The following is a 9,643-nucleotide window of genomic DNA, read 5'->3' on the forward strand; positions in this document are numbered from 1 at the left end:
AAATAAACATATTCAGCCCTATTCTGCATTTCGATTACGTTCCCGCATTCCGCTCCGCTGGAATCGAACTTAGGTATTCTGCGTTAGGGTCTGATTATGCATACTTCGCATAACTTCGCACAACCATTTGTACCAGTGCACTAAAAGTGTAACTTAAGAAAATGTGAAGCAAAATCTAAACTCAACAGATCGCTAAGTTCTTAAAAGTTCTGCTAATTTCTGGGTAATGGAATACATACCAAATACATACAAAGTACATACGAAATCACAGTTTGAAGTTTATGCGAAGTTGTGCGAAGTTATGCGAAGTATGCATAATCAGACCATTACGATCGAAACGAAAGATGAAGAGGAAGAGAGAAAACATCTTTCGAAATCAGCTGTTTGCCTAGGAATGTATGATATCGAAACAAAACAAAGAGATATTTTCCACCAAACTATAGCAGCATATGAAGTTAAAGTTTGTAAACATTTTAAAATAACTAAATATACCTAGCATCACTGTAATTTAAAAATAAAATTTAAGTGGATTCATAATTATAAGAATGAAATCCATAGCCGCGGCGTTATTGCTTGAAGAGAAGAACGAGTCCCAGATTGCTGATGCGGAAGTTGAAAGGCGGAGATTTAGGGACATGTTTGATCTTTTTCAGATGAGTGAAGGAAGAGTCATAAGGAATTCATCTTGAACTGTATTACTCATCGCTTAAAGTCAGTGAAATTATAAACGTTGTTTGAGCACTCCACAACATTTGCATTTACTACAGAGTGGAAGATTTGAACGCAAATGAATGAATCTCATTTTGAAAGCCGTCAGGAGGAGGGGAAGAACAAAGCTTATATTTCCATAGCAAATCGAATTCGAGACAACATACGCACCTCTTTTTAAAAAGTTAGTAAAAACGAGTGCAATAATAAAAGCATCTTTTTTATGTAACTTCACATTTTAATTTTATATAAAAAGAATAAATTGTATTCAGTGCATTTCACAGTCTTATTTAAGATAATGTAAACAAAAACGCCTGGACTTCCACTTTGAAAACGTCGCGCAATATCCCTTTTGGTTTCCATTATTTGAACCAATTTTTCGTATTGCCCGTATTACCGCTCGCGAAAACACAGAAATCGAGAAAATTCATTTATGATGACTTTTACAATCATACACAGTATATTTTACTTAAATTTTTTATAAAATTTTATTATTTAAACCCACTAAAATAACAATTGAAACGTTCTCCGTCAACAAATTTGCAACTTAGAAAAACGGAACTACGATCGAAATGTAGAATAGGTATAATGATTTAAATTATTATTTGTGATGTATACGTTCCTCAATCACATGGTTTTTACAATACAATTAAAAAAATGTTTTACTTTAAAATTTGTCTGATTGAATAAATGAATATCGCTAGCGTAGAGTGCAAAGTTGCTAAGTCCCAATTTAAAAATTGTACAGGAGAGGAAAAAACTTCATATAGTCATTTTGTTCAAGTATTTCGCAAAACTTTCAATACAACATTTTGCCTGTTTAAAGCAAAGCAAAGCCCCATACGAATCAGAGGGATTCGATCTTCATTAAAAGATGTCGATTTTTTTTGGCCTTATCGAATTTTAGGAGCTTTTTTGGCCTTAGCAAATTTTCTTTTCATTGAATATAAACGAGANTCCCATACGAATCAGAGGGATTCGATCTTCATTAAAAGATGTCGATTTTTTTTGGCCTTATCGAATTTTAGGAGCTTTTTTTGGCCTTAGCAAATTTTCCTTTCATTGAATATAAACGAGAAAACATAAAACAAGGACCTTTTCGAAACGATGCAATATTAATTTATCTAGCCTCCTATATCAAAATATGATTTTTCATTAAAAGTGAAGTTAGCAACTTTTCACTCTAAGCTAGCGATATATGAGTTTCACAATCAGTTTATCGTAAATTTTAAATAGTTTTATTTCATGGTATGTTTAAATGCTTTCAGATATTGAATTTTTACTCATATTCATAAAATTTATGACTCGATTTGAATCCCGGGATAAATCCCGGGATCCCGGGATTACCTAAAATATATCCTGAAATCCTGGGATCCCAATTTTGCTGGTATTTTGGCATCCCTAGTATGTACATATGAATTGATAATACGCGAAAATTTTTTCGTCATATCAGATCTGTACCGTTCGTTCGATTTTACAAAATGAGATATCAAATTAAAGGGCTTGGCGTATCGACGTGCAATACCCTCTTATTTTTTCAAAAAGACTTGCCACCTGATCAAAAAAATTTAATTAAAATTATTTTTTAGTTAAATCAATCATTACACTATGAGTATCGATCGAAATGGTTTTGAAAAGGCTATATTTCTTAATTATATGTAGGATGGTTGCCACCTGTTTTAAAAAGCAAGTTCGACTTAAATAAAGGCAGAAGAATTGAAATGTATATCCTGATCCATCAGACGAAAGAGGTTGTGGTTTGAAAATATTTTGCAGAGGATTGCCACCTTGTTACAAAGTTAGATTCAATATAAGCAATAGGTTAAATAAATTACTTCAATATGAATACGTCTTATGTTGCCTTGAAGAAAATTTATTTCCAAACTGCATGTAGGTGGGTTGTCACCTGATTTTATAATTCAATTCAATTTGAATTAAGAGTTTTAGATAATTTAAATATGTATCACGATACAAGTCTAAGACGAAAAAGGTTTAACGAGGATTCGGTTTTAAAATTATTTGAACAAGATCGCCTTCTGTTTGAAAAGTCGAATTAAATTAAATTATATGAAATATTGGCGTCAAACAAAGGAGTATGTATTGAGAAATTTTTAGGTTGAGCATTTATAACATTAAAGAGGGTTTCCACCTGTGTTGAAAGTTCAACTCAAATTATTTAATAAGTCAAATGAATTATTGAAGTATGGGTATAAAATGACATGGGTTGAAAACGTTTTTTCTGAACTTTTTNGTATTGAGAAATTTTTAGGTTGAGCATTTATAACATTAAAGAGGGTTTCCACCTGTGTTAAAAGTTCAACTCAAATTATTTAATAAGTCAAATGAATTATTGAGTATGGGTATAAAATGACATGGGTTGAAAACGTTTTTTCTGAACTTTTTTTAAGAAGATTGCCATATGATTCAGAAATTAAATTCAACTTGAATTAAGGGAATTACAAACACAATTTAAATATGTATTTGGTTTTAAAATTAGAGTTTAATTAAAGTATGCATAAGTTAAATGAAATATTAAAATATGGCGTGAAACGAAGGCTTGCTACCTTATCCTTAGTTTGAATATTTAGAATACTAAAGAGGGTTGCCACCTGTGTTAAAAGTTCAACTCAAATTATTAAATAAGTCAAAAGAATTATTGAAGTATGGGTATAAAATGACATGGGTTAAAAATGTTTTTTCTGAACTTTTTTTAAGAAGATCGCCACATGATTCAGAAATTAAATTCAACTTGAATTAAGGGAATTACATACACAATTTAAATATGTATTTTGTTTAAAATTAGAGTTTAATTAAAGTATGCATAAGTTAAATGAAATATTAAAATATGACGTGAAACGAAGGCTTGCTACCTTATCCTTAGTTTGAATATTTAGAATACTAAAGAGGGTTGCCACCTGTTTAAAAAGGCAAACTGAAATTATTTAATAATTTAAAGCAATTATTAAATATATGGGTGTCAAATGAAATGGGGTTCAAAAGGCTTTATTTCTNTGAATACGTCTTATGTTGCCTTGAAGAAAATTTATTTCCAAACTGCATGTAGGTGGGTTGTCACCTGATTTTATAATTCAATTCAATTTGAATTAAGAGTTTTAGATAATTTAAATATGTATCACGATACAAGTCTAAGACGAAAAAGGTTTAACGAGGATTCGGTTTTAAAATTATTTGAACAAGATCGCCTTCTGTTTGAAAAGTCGAATTAAATTAAATTATATGAAATATTGGCGTCAAACAAAGGAGTATGTATTGAGAAATTTTTAGGTTGAGCATTTATAACATTAAAGAGGGTTTCCACCTGTGTTAAAAGTTCAACTCAAATTATTTAATAAGTCAAATGAATTATTGAGTATGGGTATAAAATGACATGGGTTGAAAACGTTTTTTCTGAACTTTTTTTAAGAAGATTGCCATATGATTCAGAAATTAAATTCAACTTGAATTAAGGGAATTACAAACACAATTTAAATATGTATTTGGTTTTAAAATTAGAGTTTAATTAAAGTATGCATAAGTTAAATGAAATATTAAAATATGGCGTGAAACGAAGGCTTGCTACCTTATCCTTAGTTTGAATATTTAGAATACTAAAGAGGGTTGCCACCTGTGTTAAAAGTTCAACTCAAATTATTAAATAAGTCAAAAGAATTATTGAAGTATGGGTATAAAATGACATGGGTTAAAAATGTTTTTTCTGAACTTTTTTTAAGAAGATCGCCACATGATTCAGAAATTAAATTCAACTTGAATTAAGGGAATTACATACACAATTTAAATATGTATTTTGTTTAAAATTAGAGTTTAATTAAAGTATGCATAAGTTAAATGAAATATTAAAATATGACGTGAAACGAAGGCTTGCTACCTTATCCTTAGTTTGAATATTTAGAATACTAAAGAGGGTTGCCACCTGTTTAAAAAGGCAAACTGAAATTATTTAATAATTTAAAGCAATTATTAAATATATGGGTGTCAAATGAAATGGGGTTCAAAAGGCTTTATTTCTCTGATCAGTATTTAGGAGACGCAAGAGATTTGTTTATTTCTTAACTATATTTAGGAGGGTTGCCAGCTGTTTCAGAAGTCATAGCTAACTTATGCACAAATCCGAAGACAAAGATAATGCGAAGAAGAGCGCGAACACGAAGAAGAATATTAATACGGCGACCAAGGCTAATATAAAAAGTAATACAAATGCCAGGCGAAAGGAAATAAAAATGAATCGAAGTAGTGATACACGTCAATGCATATATGTAATGTATTTATAAGATGAAGGTGCATATGATTGAAGTTAATGTGTATCTGCTTCTCTATTGCTAATTATTAATATTTTGCAATTCGTATTGATTTATTAAATTTAATTCAATACAATCAAAACGAATATTTCATGTAGGTACCATTTTTAACTTGAATGTGATCTTAATAATATCACGTATTCTACGTTGAAGTTTAGCGGCTGTGGCTCCGACACTGATTTCGATTTTCAAAAATATTCAAGACGGTACTTAAGGAGTCTAAGCACAATGTGTACACCAGATTTGGTTGAGATCGGTTGAGTAGTTTTTGAGATACACAAGAGCGATTGTATATATCAATTTTGAATAAATATTGATGAATTCTTTAGTCATGCTGCTCAAAAAATCTGAAAGTCCGGTTAATAAACAATATAAATTCAAGGCCGTGTTTAAGAAAAGTCGCCTAACTTCGACAATTTTTATGCGATTGCAATTAATGAGCTATCAGTTTCTTTAAAAATATATAATTTTAGATAATACTAAATATTTTGAAGTTGTGGAAATTAAAAAATTAAGAGAAATATGTGTTTTTTAATAAATCCCAACAAGCCAAGTCCGACAATAGATTATTATACATCATTTTAAAGGCCTATATATTCTCTTATCAAATCATATTCGAAATCGAATCAAAAATATTCAAAAACTCATAAATCTACAAAATCGTATTTTCTGGCCTAAATCGACAGGTCGCGACCTCTAAATGATCCTTAAAAAATCTATAAAAATAGGCTATAATATTTCTCATACAAACTAATAAAATTAGGGGGTAGGGTCTTTTTTATAGTTAAATATCTAATAAATTTTATTTTCAAGAGACTGGGCTTATACATATTTATAAGAAATAATAATTGAGTACCCTTTTTACAACCATTTTCGGTATTTTTGTAGACCTAATCCGCGTTTCATCCGCTTTTGTTCTCGCTTTCGGATTAATTTTTGGATTTTTTGCTGGCTGGGCTGTTCTCGTAACAAGCGCAGCAGCTTCGCGCTCGTGTATATGTTACTTATTCTTTGGAACTTCACAATCACACTGTGAAATAGCGAATCAACACGATATTAGAGGCATTCGAGAAGGAACTTATAAAAAGTTTTAAAACTTGTGAATTTTTTAGTTTGCAACTTGACGAAAATACCGACGTAGTGGGACTTAATGTTCTTCTCGTGTTAGTGAGGTACCCATTCGCAAATTCTCGTCTAGTATAGTAGGTAACGTTAAAAACCACATATTTCGGATTATAGATTTGTCATCAACGTGTATTATCCAAAATTTAATATTTTTATAGTTTCTTTGAACCTTGCTCATTATTAAAATAATTTAGTTTAATTTTTAACTTTACAGTGTTCGCCAAGTTTTTCGTATGTGTGACGTTACATATAACTGGCTTCCAAACAAAGTAACGTTAAAGACCACTTAAAACCACATTTATCTTTAAAAGAACAAGAGATACAAAAGAAGTGTCTGTATATAAAATGTAGCTTTTGAGGATTATTATAAGGATAAATGAAAAACTTTCAGTTTTTACAGAACGTTTCAGAAATATAAACAGAGTTATACGTGCGACAACATTTTCCGTCTTCTTTTCGGGCAAACAGTGGTCTTATCACTGAACTAGAATTATTAAAAATTAAACCGATGTAATCAGTTTTTTTCAAAAATTACATCCGATGTTTTAAATGTGTACTTGCATATGTAGTATGTGCATTCATTTGTATCTCGATATGCGCACGGGTAAATGTAGTAAATAGTACATATGTACTATCTAGGTATGTATGTTTGTATAAATATAATAATATTTAATATCTACTGTGCAGCAGTCACCAGAGGCCAATTCAATCATGTCATATACAAAATATAAAGAAATTTTTAATGCAAATCAATCAGCAACGGCACAACGATTTGATGTATTGTTCTGACTTCGAAAGTTGCCGGTAAAAATCTGCAGGCATTTGACATTTTTATCGATGACAAATTCATTTTTAACTTGCCTGACACCGAGTGTACAAATGTCAAGCAAAAGCATTAGCAGGGAGGATAGGGAGAAATGACGGATATGAACATGTATGCGTGCACGTATGACGAGAGCAGCGTTGCCGTTTTATGATTTTCGAGCGGAGTAAAATGAGCCAAAAAGGGGAGTGTTCTTGGGTTTTCCGTAGTGTCAAACTAAACGTTGGACGAAGTACATATCGTCGTTTAAAGTACAAAACCGCGTATCGTCATTCTGCAAAACCGCGCAACTGCCATTTGCTGCCAAAAATTGGATTTGCTCACAGAAGCTCTTGTCTCAATCCCTATCCATTCGTCCTGAAATATACTAGCCAGAAATGCGACTGCTTTATAAAAACGGGAACCACTTTGAAATATGACTGTTTTTACTCTCTAGAAAATAATTTATGCAACCTCTTTGCATTTGCTTTGCTTTGCATTTTGTTGATACGCGGTTTTGTACTTTAAACGACTAAAACTCATTTGGGTTATAAACATACACTTGCCTGCGTGCATACAGCTGCCCACACCTATTCGTTTTAAATTTTAAAAGAAAAATTTAAGCTAANGGTTGATACGCGGTTTTGTACTTTAAACGACGATATGTAAAACTCATTTGGGTTATAAACATACACTTGCCTGCGTGCATATAGCTGCCCACACCTATTCGTTTTAAATTTTAAAAGAAAAATTTAAGCTAACATTTTGTAATTTTTATATTTTAACTTGGTTCGAGTTTTAAAAAAACTATATAAATCAAAGTTTCCAAATTTATACAAAATTAGGGGAAATTCAAAGAAGCGTTGAGCTTCCGACTTTTTAATCAGTACCTATGCAATTTCATAGCCCATTCAATTTGCGTAAAATATTTTACAAATTTGGAGTGGCTAAGTATTTGCGTAGAGTTTTAATATTTGTTTTTTTTTTTGCAAACGGCTCTACGCATTTGTTCCATGTAAGGCATGAGCGAAGTTAATCTTATATAGAAGAATGTTTATGGTATTTTCGTTTCTACCAAAAAATGTCGTCTTTCGATTTCCCCTTTCTCTTTTCGTGTTGGATTCAAAAACAAAGGTAAACGGTGAAAAAATGTTGTGTTCGTTTCCTAAAACACTCTTGTAAGGCAACAAAGGTTCATTTTCTTCCCCTTGAAGCATTTTCGAGAGGGATAGTTACCCTGAAAATTAGATGGTTGCTTAAAACGACAATATTAAGTAGGTTCTTTCCCATACGCAACGTGGGATCGCGCCGGTGACCAAAACAGAAATCATCTCCGTACTAAAAAAATGGGTAATAGAGAATATATATATATATAATAGAGAAAATTTTAACGTATTGGATCGTAAGAGTCTTCTTATTCCTGTCCGTAACAGCCCGGAACTTTTCTCTGGGTATAAACGGATATCAGCTATTTTGTGTTTACATGTATTTTCAATCTTTATGTACTTTTTTATTAATACAACAAAACAAAAATTAAATTTTCAGCTGTTTGCATTTAAGTGTCGATAACAAAAACCACTTGAATCAGCTATTTCTCAAATTCTGGGCACGAAATGTGGTTTTTTGCGTTCCCGTACTTCTGGACATTGTTCCATTTTTGAGAGCAAATATTTCGGTTATTCTCTAATTACCGGATCTGACCCGGGTTGTACGGCAAATAGACTATTATGAAATGCCTGGGCTACACATGCTGAAGAAGGCAAAAACATGCCCTTTTACAGGGTTCAGTGTGACTCCGATCGGAGTGAAAACGGCAACGCTGGACGAGAGGATTAATTTTACAATTCTAAATAAATACTCATGCATCCGTTTTATGTATCCCTGTACTCAACTTGAATTGGTCATGGGCCATGAACAACTTCAGCAATCACCCAAAAAGCCAAACCATTGTATGTGGCATGTAGTTATTTCAGCATTTTTATCATTTAGTAACTGACTTGTTAGTCATATCCACACCTACATATGTACATACATATATACAATATACATACAAATCCTACTTTCAAGAGTGCGGTATCGTGACGAAAGATTCATTCTTGGCATGCGCTTAGTTCAATCTCAAGTCGAGATGTTAGAAGTTGTTATCTGAAATGTAGTAAATAAATTTCTAAGAGTATACATGTGTATGTACTATGGATGCCAAAATATGAGGAAAATTGTGATCCCGGGATTTCGGGATATTCCAAATCCATAATCGCATTGGCGCGTATTCATAGTCCAGCAACTAAGTCGAAACTAACAAAGTTGCAACTTAAATTTAAGTACCAACTTAAAACTTACCTCTATTCATAGTCGCATTTCAGACTTCTACTAAGTAGTTTCGACTTAGTTTACGATATAGCAAAACGATTGTGAAAATGTATCGATTTTTCTTTACAATATTTTGGAAAAATTACATTTTTATTACATAATATCAAGTTTGATCATCCGTTTATGTAATTTTTATTTTCATTGCATGATTATGCAAAAGAATAAGGTATCGTTTTCTTGTTAATTGTGGGAAATAGCCAGAACAACCGCAGTGATGTGAAGTCGATGTTTATCGAAAGCATGCTGTGAAACATACAAATAGTAGATATCTAAATGTTATGCACAAATTTACTTTAAAAGAACTAGCGTGAAACTGACTTAT

The sequence above is a fragment of the Rhagoletis zephyria genome, unplaced genomic scaffold (genome assembly GCF_001687245.7).
Source record: "Rhagoletis zephyria isolate East Lansing unplaced genomic scaffold, Rhagoletis_zephyria_1.1 Rzeph_scaffold_00523, whole genome shotgun sequence".
Taxonomy (NCBI): Eukaryota; Metazoa; Arthropoda; class Insecta; order Diptera; family Tephritidae; genus Rhagoletis; species Rhagoletis zephyria.